This window comes from Drosophila nasuta, chromosome 2R (genome assembly GCF_023558535.2).
Source record: "Drosophila nasuta strain 15112-1781.00 chromosome 2R, ASM2355853v1, whole genome shotgun sequence".
NCBI lineage: Eukaryota > Metazoa > Arthropoda > Insecta > Diptera > Drosophilidae > Drosophila > Drosophila nasuta.
In genome coordinates this window covers 11,887,793-11,901,654 of record NC_083456.1, presented here as the reverse complement: position 1 = coordinate 11,901,654, position 13,862 = coordinate 11,887,793, and the positions used below count along the sequence as shown (strand labels likewise).

General features: G+C 37.9%; 1 protein-coding gene across 16 annotated transcripts in view; it reads right to left on the bottom strand.

Annotated features, from left to right (window-relative positions):
- Positions 1-13,862, bottom strand: part of LOC132785741 (dystrophin) — a 172,224-nt gene that overhangs the window by 52,544 nt on the left and 105,818 nt on the right. The gene's annotated exons all lie outside the window — the stretch shown is intronic.

Sequence of the window (13,862 nt, the reverse complement as noted above, 5' to 3'; positions counted from 1 at the left end):
CCAATGGAGCACATCCTGGAGTAGGATTAAACGTCGGCCATTTAGCACAACAAGCAGGCCATGAAATTGCCGAGCAGGCCATCAATAAGCCGGCACACGCAGCTGGAGGCCAGCTAAATGCTTTTGTGTCCACTCACAACGCTCTCTTCCCCTCTTCATAGTGTTTTCAACATGAGTGACAAGTTTTTAAGCGTCCCCCTCCTTTCCACAAGCTGAATCTTCTCGCTTTGCAATTATTAACCGCATGTGACCTCCTCTCTTTGCCCAGGATTTGCTGCAGCCTCTGTGCCTGCTGTTTCTCATTTCTGGCTGTCAGAGGCATCTGTTGTTGTGGCAGGTGTTTTATTTGTCAACTTTCGTTCCTCCCTCTCCCCCTCTGTCACTCCCCTACAGAAAAAAAGGCTTAAAAATGTTTCGGCTTTTGGTTTTGTTCGCTGGCGTTTTGTCGCTTGGACCCGAAAAACTCCCAAAAATTTAGCCAGTTATTTGCTGTGGTTTTCTTGGTTAAGTCCCTGGCAAAAAATACATATACACACACACACATACATCCAACTATATGTGTGTCACTGTGTATCTGTTTATTAGTATGTGTGTGTGTGCTTCCACTGTGTCTTGTGCATTTTAAGGCAGGTTTTATGAGGTTTTAGGGCTTTAACTTTGATGTGGCTTAGGTCATGCGGTAGAGATTGCAAACGTACGTTGAGAGTGGAGTCGGGTTGGAGTGCTCAGAGCAGCTTAGGACTACATCATAAGGTTGCACAGCTCAGCTGGAGCACAACATTGCTGAGGTTTCCCACTGTATGACATTAATAGTACATATGCAAGCGTGTAATTAAAATATTACCTAAAGATGAGATTGAAGTAATATCATAAGTTTGCATCTTGTTTGGTAGTTAAAGAACAACGGCTAAGGACTTCTTGGTATTTCGATTTTAGTTAAACTATGTTCACCATATTGTCTTGATTGACAACTTGCAATATCATCTGAACGAAGACTGTTTCTTTCATCATCTGCTCATCATTTTAAGAACTATATTGAAATATCGATTATAGTATATTGAAGGCAATATCTGAGTTGATTTTGTTTTACTTCCTCCATAAATTTACCTTTAGAGTCTCCCCTTCTATGCACTTCAATCTCTATTTTATCCTCACTCGTAAAAACTTCATGCAACATCTTTCTACTCATCACAATTTTCTTCTTTGCTTGCTTAAACTATAAATAATGTACTTGGTTGAATTTTGATGGTTTTGTTTGTGCAGTGCACAGTTGAAATTTGTAATCAACGAGTTTGGCTAATTGAATAATTCAATCAATCAATCAATCACTCACACAAAAAGTGCCAAATAAACTAATTAAAAGTGGAATTAGTGGCGCATACACACACAAATAAATGAACAAACAAACATATATGCTTAGCATATAGCTAGCAAGTATAAAAATAGCAATGTCGGAAATGGCTTCTAAAATATGTGACTGTATGTGTGTGCGTATGTGATTGAGTGAACGACTGCATGTGTGTGTGTTTGCTAATTAAACCTTCATTAGGGCCCCAATGGCTTTTGTTGTGTGTAAACAAAAGAGCAAAAAAGAAGACCAGAAGAGACGCGACGAGACGTGCAAAAAGTAAGTGAAGGAAGAAAGAAGTAAATAAATAAACCCGAGCAGGAAAAGAAGCGCAAAAGGGCGCAAAATTCGACGACGTTTTTTGCACTTGGAAGCTGTGTGCGAAACGAGGCTTCAATTAATTTGGCTTATGCATGTCACACACACACACACACGAACACACGCACATAGTAATACACTTACAACACACACACACACGCAGGAAGACCTACGCATAAACAGAGCAATTCAATTAATGCGCAAAAATTGTTTATACGCCAATAGAGCGGAAATGAGCGATGTTGCTCGATAGGAGGAGGGAGAGAGGGGCAGAGTAGGGTTAACGCGTAAACCAGACAGCAAAACAAAGCATTTTTAACGAGCATGTGTGTGTGTGTGTGCGTGTGTATTTGTGGGCGTGGCTCGTGTAGCAAAAGCCGATTAAATCAATTAAAATGAGAAAATGCCAATGGCAATGGCGTCTCTAATAATGTCAGCAGTTTGTCGCGCTGCACTTGGTCATTATCCTCGCTGTCCTTCCCCTTTCCCCCACCACCATTTAAGCTGCTAATTAGTGTGCCAGAAAGACCTTAATTTGCTATGCCCACAACCCATACACACCCACACACACACACACACACACGCAAACCACACACTGTAATTTTCCATCAGCTGACCATTTTTCTATTTCAATTTAAGGTCATTTGCTGTAAATCCAGGAAAAGCCGCAAGGCTCAGGTATTTCTCCATTGTGAACGTTGCTTTTGTGTGTGTAGAAGAAGTGTGAAGGCCTTTTAACGTTGACTGCCTCACGCTTTGTTGCCTCATTTTTCATATTTCCTGCTGCAAGACTTCGGTAAAAGTGCACGCATGCTTCCTCCCCAGCTTCCTTCCTTGTTTCTTTTATGCGCTACGCTTGCAGTTTTAAGCCCCAATTAAGTAAATGCCCAGCTTCGTCTTTGCCTGTCAGCCTCAGCTGCGTTGCATTTACGCCAGCACATAAAGCGAGACTTGCTTCTCGAATGGCATATGGACACGCACCCCTCATCCCCGCTGATGCTCGAGGCAATTTGTTGCTGTTGCTGCTGCTGTTGTTAACTATGACTGCACTCTGCGATTTTCTTTTTAAATAATTACGCATTGCCCTTCGTCCTGAGTTGCGCCTTTAATATGCATTAAATGAATTATTTACCCAGTTTATGTTTTCTTTATTTAATTTCATTTTTTTCAACACAAGTCACTTCTTCTATTCTGACAATTCATAGACGACAAGGCAAACAGCCTAAATTATGCACATGTTGTGTGTATGAATATTGAAGCGACCACAGTGCGTATGATAAATATATACAAGAACGAACAACTCACTTGCAATGTCTACATGAATTTCAAATCAAATTTTTGAGTAAAACCAAAAAGATACCTTTGGGTGTTTTTTTATCATAAATAATAGCGCAGCATATCAGTCATAAAAGAGCAGGCAAAAGCGGAAGGAATCAGAGAGTGGGAGGCGTACAAATAAAATGGAAATGGAAATGCGTTTATAACGCGCTCATAAATATATTAGGGGCACATAATAAACACATCAGCAAGTGATGTCGACTCCCAGCGAGAATGGAAGTGACGAATGCTTAACAAGGCTGGCCAGGCAGCTTCCTTCCTTCCTCCTTCCTCTCCTCGGGTAGCTGACTGTCAGCAGGCCAAGGCGGATAGGCGGGGAGTCAGGGAGAGTGTGCTGTGCTGTCAAGTGGGGCTCACCCGAGGCGTTCATGCGGCAGTGACAGCAGCCGTTGCGGCCCCTCGACTATTCGACTGAACGCAAAAACGACAACGACAAATTTAAAGAGGACTCTCGATGAGGGAGCAACAACAACAACAACAAAAGCAACCCCCAAATGTTGTCGTTTTACATATTTTAGTCAGCCTCTTGTTTACATGCATGTAAATCCTTTATGGCCAACTTTAGATGTCATTGCCAACAACAACAACATCGAAACGAAAGAAAGAAAGAGAAGAGAAATTTGATTTTCAGCGAGACGCACACATAACACAAATTGTGCTAAAGTTGTTTGCTCGATGCTTTGCAGCTTATTTGATTATGTTTATTTCACGTGTCACCTTTCACCTGAACGAAACAGAAAGTGTATTATACGACTGACTGCACAACGTGCTCCTGCTGTCTGTTTGTGTTGAGAATTTAAATTTGCAACTCGCATTTAATGCCATTTCATTTTTGTCGACAGCTGACGCTTTTGTTTCGAATAACATTTATTTTATTTTCAGGCAAACTTTTCAAACAAACAAAAAAGTGCAGTGGGAATGCAAGAGGCAAATCAAAAATTCGTAAAACTGGAAAGAAAACTTTGAAAATAGAAGGAAAGAAAAAGTTGCTTTGGCTAAAATACTGCCTACTTTATTGCCTTAAAATGCTGCCAAAGCAGCAAAAATCTAAGCTGAAAATCATCTGTGTGCAATATGAACTTGGCTGCACTTGACTTAAGACTTATCTGTAAACTTTACGCTGCACTGAACACACACCCACACACATTTGCTCTCATATAAACACAGCTGACTAATGGGCTAACAAGACCACGTTTAGCAGGTGAAACGAGAAAGCAAAAACCCAAGTCAAATCAAAGTGCTGCGGTTGCGCCTCGGTTCTATCTCTTTCTCTTTAACTGGCAAAAGGACACAAAGTCAACCGAGTCAGTTGAGTTAAATGCTCATGGTTTTTGGTAACACACACACACACTCACACTCATTTTGTTGTTGTTGTTCTTTATATTATTAGACGCCCACATACGCTTTACTGCATCCGTGTGCGCCCAGTTTAATTTACTTTGGCATCCACCTTTGTGCGAGTACCTGCCGGCTTCCTTCTTCATTCTGTCTGTGCGCTGTGCTGTGGGCTGAGCTGGGCTCATAAAAGTGTACGGTACAAGGTAGTTTCGGCCACGTTTCTGAGACCCCGGCAACCAAGGCATCCTTTTGCCATCTTCATCTCGTTTATAATCCTTTTTACACGCCGCCTGCAGCGGCTCTCTTTCCTTCACTCGGCTCAAGTTTATGGCTCTGTTTCCAGTTCCCTTGCCAGTCAGCATTATATTTTTAACCAGTGTCGCCTTCATTGTTTTAGCCGGCTTTTCCTTGTTCTTTTTTGCATTCAAAAGCCGCCCCTTTCCTTAGCTTCCTCTCTCCTTTTTGTTTGTTTTTTTTTTGTTCCTTTCTTTTTGCTTTTTGCAGCTCGTTATGTGTTTGTGGTGCCTGCTGCCTACGTGTCATGCTATCACTCTTGACTCTCGAGTCTTGAGTTCGTGGTAACTTTAATGGCCCAGCACGTAGAGCGATTGGAATGCTGTGTATCGAGTCGATATAGTTGCCATATAGCATAGTTGTAGCTTTAAACTCATTTGATATGCTTAAACCCCTTTGAGAACCACTTAGCTTCAGCAATTTCAAAAGCCCGTATCGCATTGCTGTCCAAGTTTCGCAAGACTCGTAAGTAGCTTGATGGGTAGCTAGCATAATCCTCAATGAAATGTCCACAGCTGTCCAACAGAGAACAGACAATGGACGAAGGCAACCGGATACGGCTTACGTTTTACCTTTGACCATTTGCTGTCTTCACAGAGTTTTCCATTTTGCATCATGCTGCTTTGCCTGTCCTGTCTCTGCTCTCTGCTGTCTGCTGTATTTCTTATTGTTTCCATCTGCAGGTGAGCTCTCGGTTTGTTTCTTTGTGTGTCGGAATTGTCCTCTTCGCATCTCAGCTCGGCTTTGAGCGCGTCAACGTCATGGCCTGCATTCCGTGTTGCCTTTCTCCCCATTTTTCTCCCACTTTATCGCTCTTTCACTCTCAAGAAAAACAAAGAGTTGCGACAACAAAATAAAGAAAACAACACAAATAAACAAAACAAACGGTGCCATTATTTTTGTGAGGCATGCACGTACATACGCCCGAGCACCTTGGCTTGATCCCCAGCACCTCAGTCCCTCACCTCCCCTCCTCATCCCTCGCGAAGCTGGCCATTGTTGCCGTCGAGTCCTCGGCTATTAACCCAAATCCCCCGAGTGCCAGTTGTTAGTATTTCAATGTGTCTGCCTCGCTGACTCCAGCGGAAAGTTCAACGGCAGCGACACAAACACAAAAAAACATACAAGTAAATTTATGTTGTTTTTTGCGTTTGATGCATATTAATCATACGCCATGTTTGCCGCGCTTGCATTTCAATTGGCCAGCCAGCCAGCCAGTCCGGCCGTGCGTTTATTTTTACAGCGTGTTGACATTCTCAATGCAAATCCATTTGAGGCAAAAATTAATTAATTAAATGCCATTTATGCTCAGCATCCAAACATTCAAACATTCAAATACCCCAGAGCATCCGCTTTAATATACTTAGTGGATGTAGTTGTTGTAGCTGTTGCACTCAGCATGTGTGTACATAAGCCGCTTTAATATCGCATGGATAAAAGCGCACACACAACATGAAATGCTTGTAAAAATATTTTTTAATTAAAAATGCTGTAAAAAATTGTGAGCATGCTGCTAACAGTGAAAACTAAAAGTGTTGAGTGAAAAAATGCCAACAATTTTGTTTGATATTTTCATAGTTTTTGGCATACTTTGAGATTTTTTCGTTAGGGTAGAATATTCAGGGCTGTCTTCAGTTGATGGCTAAAGAATTTTGATGTGTATATTTTGATATTAACTGGCAAAGTGACTTAATTATTCAGCTAGTGGTTAAGCTTAAAGCTTAGTGAAAGACCGATAAGGAAAAGCTTTAAAAATTTTAGTAAGCTATTCAAAAGATTATTGATATTGGATACCAAATAACAACAGCTTTATGTATACACTGTATCTATTTTTATTGAAATCCTTTCATCTAAATACGAAAACAGTTGCACAAAATCCACACAAACCATTCGAAATTCAACAGATTTAATGGCTATGCAAACTGAAATTTGTTATGCAATTGCTTGCAAATAGATGCCAAAAGCTGAACGCTGCAAATCTCTCGTTGTCTCTCTCTCTTTTAAGTTGATGGAATTTATTAAGAGACCTCCTCGGTGGTACTTCATGCAGGTTGTCAACGTTTGTTTGTCAACCGAAATTTATTATGCGGCACGTTAACGAACATTTAGCAATGCTAACAAAGGCCCAGCTTGGCGTATTGGCCAAGTTGGCAACAGTTTTCGCGTAGCTGGCACAAAAAATGCATGCTTAAAATCAAGTGAAATGTGCCCCAGCCAAGTTAAGGTTTCAGTTTGTAGAGAGAAAGCAAATGGAAGATGGCAGCACTAGAGTCGAAATGTTGGAATTTTTGCATTGAAGATTTGCGTGACGTTTGTTGCAAAAATATTTTGCATAGCAAACGAGGCTAAAGGACGAGGCAAAAGGGAGCGAAACGAAGGCTGCAAACGCTCATTAAAATTCATAAAGGAGCGCAGCCAAAAAGAGAGAAAAACAGAACAACAAAAAACAAAAAAAAAAAAAAGACAGAGAGCGAGAGAAATGGTAGAAAAACTGACAGCATCCAAATGTGTTATGCCATTACTTTTGTTTTATTTATTTATTTTCTTTTCCTTTTCTTTTCGTATGCAACGGCGAGCGAAGGGAAATACACAAAGTAAATTGAAATAAATAAAATGCGGTGGCATCATAATTGCGCGTCTGCGGCTCTCATATCCTTGCGGGAATAATAAAATTCCACATACGACCTCGGACTAAGACATGACGCTGCCGAAAATATAATTGAGAAATGTGTTTGCCTACAAAGGAAGAATTGGAGAAGGGCAGATGAAGTGAAAGAAAGATATAGAATGCGTGGTAGAGACAAACCAAAAGTAATATAAATATAATCCTCGGCAAATACAGAAAGAGAATTCATAAATTTCTCGCATATTCGTAAGTCAATTAGGCTCAATTTCAACTCATGAGAACTTTGTCATAAAAAGAGCAAATTTAAATATGTCACCAGAATAAAGAAAACATTTTCTTTTGTCAATCTTGAATTTAAATGAAGCCAAAAGCACGATGCGTAAGCAATAAGATTGAAAACCTATAAACAAATTTATTAAGATTAATGTGTTGAAAATCTAACGTAGAATAATTTATACTAATCATATTATGATACTTTTATTTAAAGTTGGACCCCAGCTCAAGACACCTAATAAACCTGTAAGTCTACTGCTTAAAAAATAAGATGGAAAAGTATAAATAATTTTAATAACATTTGTGTGTTAAGGATCTTACTTACAATTTGTGGATCTAATACACTATGAAGACTAAATAAAGTCACCAGAATAAATTCTACATTTCCCTATGTCAATCTCAAATTGAAATAAAGTCAAGTTCATGTAAGCTTCGAAAATTGTATTTAGAACTTTGCTAACATTTTATAGTTGCAATTTTTATATAAACTTATCTATCAAAATCTCTTTTAAGAAATTTGGATAATAGATTAATCGGAATATCCTTATAAAGAGCGTCCTAAAATCTAATTTTATTTGTATCCTAATTTCTATTATTATATATGACAATTCATATATAGACAATTTTCCAGGTAAGACAAAAGAACCGTATTTGCATGTGTATTTGTTATGTGTTGAAATAATAATGTAGAATTATCTATTAAAATCTTATTCCCCAGTCGGATTTGAAAAACTAGAATTAAAGCTTCTGAAAGAGCTTGTTCAAGGAAGCCACAGACAAAGTTTTTTTCTTATCTTGATTTTGCTGCTATTCATATAAAAACAATTAAATATATTACATCTGGTTAGTTTCTAGTATTTCCGGCTTAAGCCATAACTCCTTGCAGTATTCTCCACACACACACACACACACATATACACAAAAGTGAAAAAGAAAATTAACTGCACTGGCAGCAAGTTTAATTTGTTTATTAAATATAAACGAGTTTTGTGTGTTTCACGTTTACATTTTAGCTCAGACGTCGTAGTTAGTTGCCCAGGGACGCTCATCCACAGACTCATCATCATGACGATGAGAGAAGTTCGCAGACAGAGAAAGAGACAGAGACACTTTGAAACTACTTTAACTTTGTGTGGTGTCCTGGGAGGCCATGATGCTCGTCGCATGTGCTTTTGACCTGCTCCACATGTCTGAGCCTGATGATGTCTATCTGGGTTCAGTTCAGCATTTAAACCATTTCGTGGGTTACTCATAAACAGGCACTTTTATGTGGTGTAACCGGCACAAGTTTGCACAGGACGAGGCCACTGAGCGGCATTTTTAAATTAGTCGTAATAAATAATTAAGCATACGACACATGTGCACACGTATGTAGAATTTCGGTGTCTAACTGAGTGTGTGGCTTTTTCGTGCAATCCTCTTGCAGTGCAAACAGTAACAAAACTTGCAGTTGAGATTTTGCTCGTTCTGTTGCTGTTTACGAGTATGTTTGAATTGGCAAAGTTTTGCGCCTCAGTAAATAATTGGGAGTGGTGACAACAAGCGAGCAGCAAACACAACTTGCAACTTTTCATGTGTCAGCACAAAATGAAATATAAACAAATTAAAAAACTGAAACAGAACTTTCAGTTGCGTCTGTCTATAAACTGTAGTGAAGAATATGTTGACGTCATGTCATCAACAGGGAAAAAGGATGCAGAAATGTTGCAGACTTGGCAATTAAATATGAGCGTAAGCTTAGGTATATCAACATTTCCATAACGAGAGCCGCTTTCATTATTTACTATACAGCAGCTTAACTTCAGTGTGGGAGTTGAGTATCTATTTTGCCAGCAGAACGTGCAGCTAATTCATCAACATTTTTAATTAACTTACTAAAAAAGTAAACGAAGAGCGATGTCTGCTCGGGGAAAATGGGAGAGAAGCAAAATAACAAGGGATAGAAAAGTAATGATAAGCCAGGGACAACACGGTAGTCAGCTGCTGCTGCTGCTGCTGCTGCTGCTGTTACTGTAAGTCCTTGCTTCTGGCTCCTGCTGCTGTTGCTGTTGCTCGTCTCAGCCAGCAAAGTCACGTAGTGACAACAACAACTGCAACAATGAGACAATAAGTGGCATGCAAACATCAACATCAACAACAACAGTAGCGGCAGCAGAAGTTCAGACGCAACAAGGAAGCCAAAAGGAAGCACAATAACCATATTGAATGCCCGCACAGGATGCCAGTAAACACAGAGACATAAGTACAGGACATTGGCCAACTCGACAGACAGACAGTTGGCCCGGGAGACAAAGTGCAACTAGTTAAACGTTTTTCTTGTTGTTATTGTCGTGCAGTTTGTCCAAGTCGAAATGGCAATGTTCCAAAAAATATATATAGAAGAACAAGGCACATCGATGTTGTCGATTGATTGAACAATAGAGAAAAGTCAGGCAATGGATGTCCAGGTGCATTTAATATACTCTTCAGCTGAAGTTCTAAAACAAAGAACACTTGTTTGTGTCATTATTTATCCTTTTGTGTTACATAATTCAACACAAAAGCATAATACTCTTTGCAGTCGAGTCTATCAAAGCTAAACCTCAATCACGCTCAACTAGACAAATTGTTTGAATGGAAACGATGTAATGAAGAGAGCATCACAAAGCATGTTAACAATCAAATCATCAACAACAACAGACTCGATGTGCTTTGAATAAATGTGTGCACAACTTGATTTGCTGTTATTTTGAAAAGAATCCAATGCGTTCAACTTTGAGATATAATTACAGATTACATCAAATATAAACCGATATTCTCTTTTCATTAAGTCTTATCTAGATATCTAGAAGTATATACATTTAAAAAGAGCAGAGCTTAATTTATTTTCATTTGTATTTGTATAGAAAGAAACAAGAAATGTATAGGTTAAACAGCCAAATTTCTTTTGTGAAATGTAAAACTAAATAAAGTTTGAGGCTAACAAACTCTTTAACATTAAAATGATTTCTAATAAAACCCACTATCCATATTCTACAAATATACCGAAAATATACCACACAATACTAAAATACAACAAAATCTATATTTATGAATAATTCACAACTTGCTTTTAATGTAACTATAAAATGATTTGTTATAAAACGAAGCCTGCGGCAAGTGTTCAATATGCATTGTCAATTGTGTAAACTAAACAGAATGAATGCCTTTAAATGCGCATATCTGCCAATTACCCGTTACATGTTACAGTTGCCACCATCAAATTGCCTGCATATAGAAATATATTATGATGTGCCCTCTGGTCACTATTCGAATATTTTATGCTGTATAATATAGCAAGCTTTTGTGGCTGGGCTCTGTATGAAATATAGTCTAGCTATTATATTTCATATTAAATTCGAGTTAATTTGTTTTCACATTATTTTTCGCTCTGAGCAAACACAAGCACAAAAAGCACACACACACACATTTACACACTAATACAGATGTATGTATATGCAGAAAAAAATTTGCATATGCTCGTTTAATTAATTAATTACCACCATTAAATTATGAGCATATTTTTTAAAAGCATTTGCTTTTTCTCTGAGCATTTTACGCGCAATTTCAGAAAATAACTTTATTCATTTTTTTTTTTTTTGGTTAGAAACATTTATGAATGCAAATGAGTGTTCTGTGTTAGTGTTATATGTGTGTGTGTTTGTGTGTGGTTTTCAGTGTTTGTTTGTGTGTTTGATATTGTCATAATTCGTTTTACAGTTTATTTCATGTTTTTGTGAGTGTGTTCGTTCTGTTTTCTCATTCCCAAGTTCTCAATTTAAATTTATGCTGTCCCAAAGTGAATGCTATGTTTAAGGCTCTCATTATAAGCTCGGTTTTCATTTTTTCCGACATTTTTGTTGTTGCATTTGTTTCATTTTTTATGTGCTAGTTTTTAATGTCCCATCGCAGCGCTCACTTTGCATAACTAATTAAAGTCAGTTGACGCTTTTCATGCGCCATTTCTCAACTCTGTTCAACTCCTCGACTCCACTCGAGGCGAGGCGACTCGTGTTGAGTGGAATCTCCTCTTGGACCATAAAAAGGAAAAACGAAAAATTATTATGACACGCAAAAGGCGTTTCAAACGTAGCCCTGGATCAGGACTTTAGCTTCTTCGTCTTCTTTTTGTCATTGCCCACTTTAAGTAAGGGCGGATTGAAATTTACTATGAATTAAAAATGCTGCGACATCTGTCAGCCTTTTAAGGTTTCCATTAAATGCGCAGCTGAACATTTGAAACTAAGAAAGCACAAGTATATATTTAAGCTGGGTAATTCTTGCGCAAAGCAAATAGTTATTAAACTATTAATACGAAATGAGTTGGAGTTGAGTGCACTTGGGAATAATGCAGAAACGTAATAGAACATGGAATGAAAACATATTTAGAATGATTAAAAATTATATGAACAACTTAATTAGTATCTTCTATAAATTTCATTTTGAACTGCACATTTTCTGTGTTCATAATATTATGTTGTCTTTAATTGGATTACAGATTTCAATACAAATTTTAAGATAAAATTTGTCGAAATTATAAATAATAATATTATACTTTTGTATGGGCATAAACACTTACTTACTAAAGGTCTTATTCAGACTTTCTCTACTAATAATTTAATTTTTCATTGATTCAATTTAAGGTAATAATTTCATTTTGTTTTTAATTGCATTTTAAACTGCGGATTATTTATTATTTTCATTGTTTAATTTTTTAGCTGCCTTAAACCCTCTCAACAATAAACACCTAAAAAGTTACGTACAGTCAATTTTTAAGCAACACATAAGTTTGGCTCTTGCAAGTTACCAATAGATATGAGCATTAAAAATTCAACAGCCTTGCAAGTTTTTCTCGCATCAAATTGGCCGATGACCTCGCCTGACCCCAAAAGAGTAACAACAACAACACCGATAGAAGCAACAGCAAGAGCAGCAGCAACTTTTCACAAATTATCAACGCAGTAAATGAAACTTTGTTTGTGGGAATGGCCCAGAAATTACACACATACAGAAGCAGCTAAAAGTTTTTTTTAGCCCCAGCACAAGTTTGAAAAGTGATGTTGGCGGTGGCAACTGCATTGGCAATACACACACACACACTCAGACACTCGCACACTCACACGTGTAGGTAATTATGTAATACAAATAGGTAATGGAAGTTGCGCAAAAACTTGGTCAAGCAGAGAGTGAAAAGTGCTGTGTGAGTGTGTGCTAAAAACCACGTGCTTGTTGGCCAGTTAGCGCACAATTAAAAAGACAAATAGCCCGGCCAACTGGTCAAGGCCCTTCTCTCGGGTGTTTTTAGAGAGAAGGTAAAAATTTGCGGTAACATTTTCAGTAATTAAATTTATTAAAATAAATTGCCAATTTGCGATCGAGTTGGTCATTAACTTTTAATGAAAGGGGCGACCGGAAAACAAAAAGTTGCACGCAATGAATTCCGGGCTAAATGTTGATGCAGAATTTAATAATGCCAAATAATAAACAGAAACAACATGAAACAATGGAGAGTGACCCAGCCGCTAAAAGCTGAGTGAAAAATGCAACTTTTAATGTGCCACAAAATTACAAATACAATTATAATGCGCATGGTTGGCTTTATGTATTTTATTTTCCTTGTTTTTTTTCTGGTCCGCGTTCATTGTTGTTGTATTTAATGGCGTTGAGGCGAAAGCATAAAAGCGTCAACCTTGTTGCCACTTTACAAGAAAAATATTATTGCATCGTTGCTGATGGCAACACCAGGCGGTTTCTATGTCAAGAGTGAAAAGCGAGTGGAAATGGAGGAAGAATATGCACTATATGCTGCATTTTCTATAAGTGCTTGGAGTTGAGTGGTAAACACAAGTCTGAAATGCATTTCTAGCTAAAGGCGACAGCTAAGAATTCGTAAGAAATAAGATTTACTGCAGCTACGTCAAATATTGCCAAATAAAACAATTCGAGTTATCTGATAGTAAAGAGGCGCATAAAAAACAAATTAATATTGCGATGGCTTCAAAAAGTCGCTCGGCCGCATTATGATGTCAAAAACAAGCAACAAGAAAAAATATTGAAAATGTTTTGAAACACGACCAGGGCAAAGGCAAAAGCAAAGGCAAAACTTTTAAGGCCATAAAAAAGATGCCACAAAGTAAACAACATGAAAATAACGCAGACAATCTATTGAACAACAAGAAAGAAGAATGTACGAAAGCAACAACAAAATAAAAAAAAAACAAGAAAGCAAAAAGAAAAATAAAAAAAACCCCAGCGAGACGTACATTAATAAAGTTGGCAACTTGCAGTTAACTTTACCCGTGAGTGTGC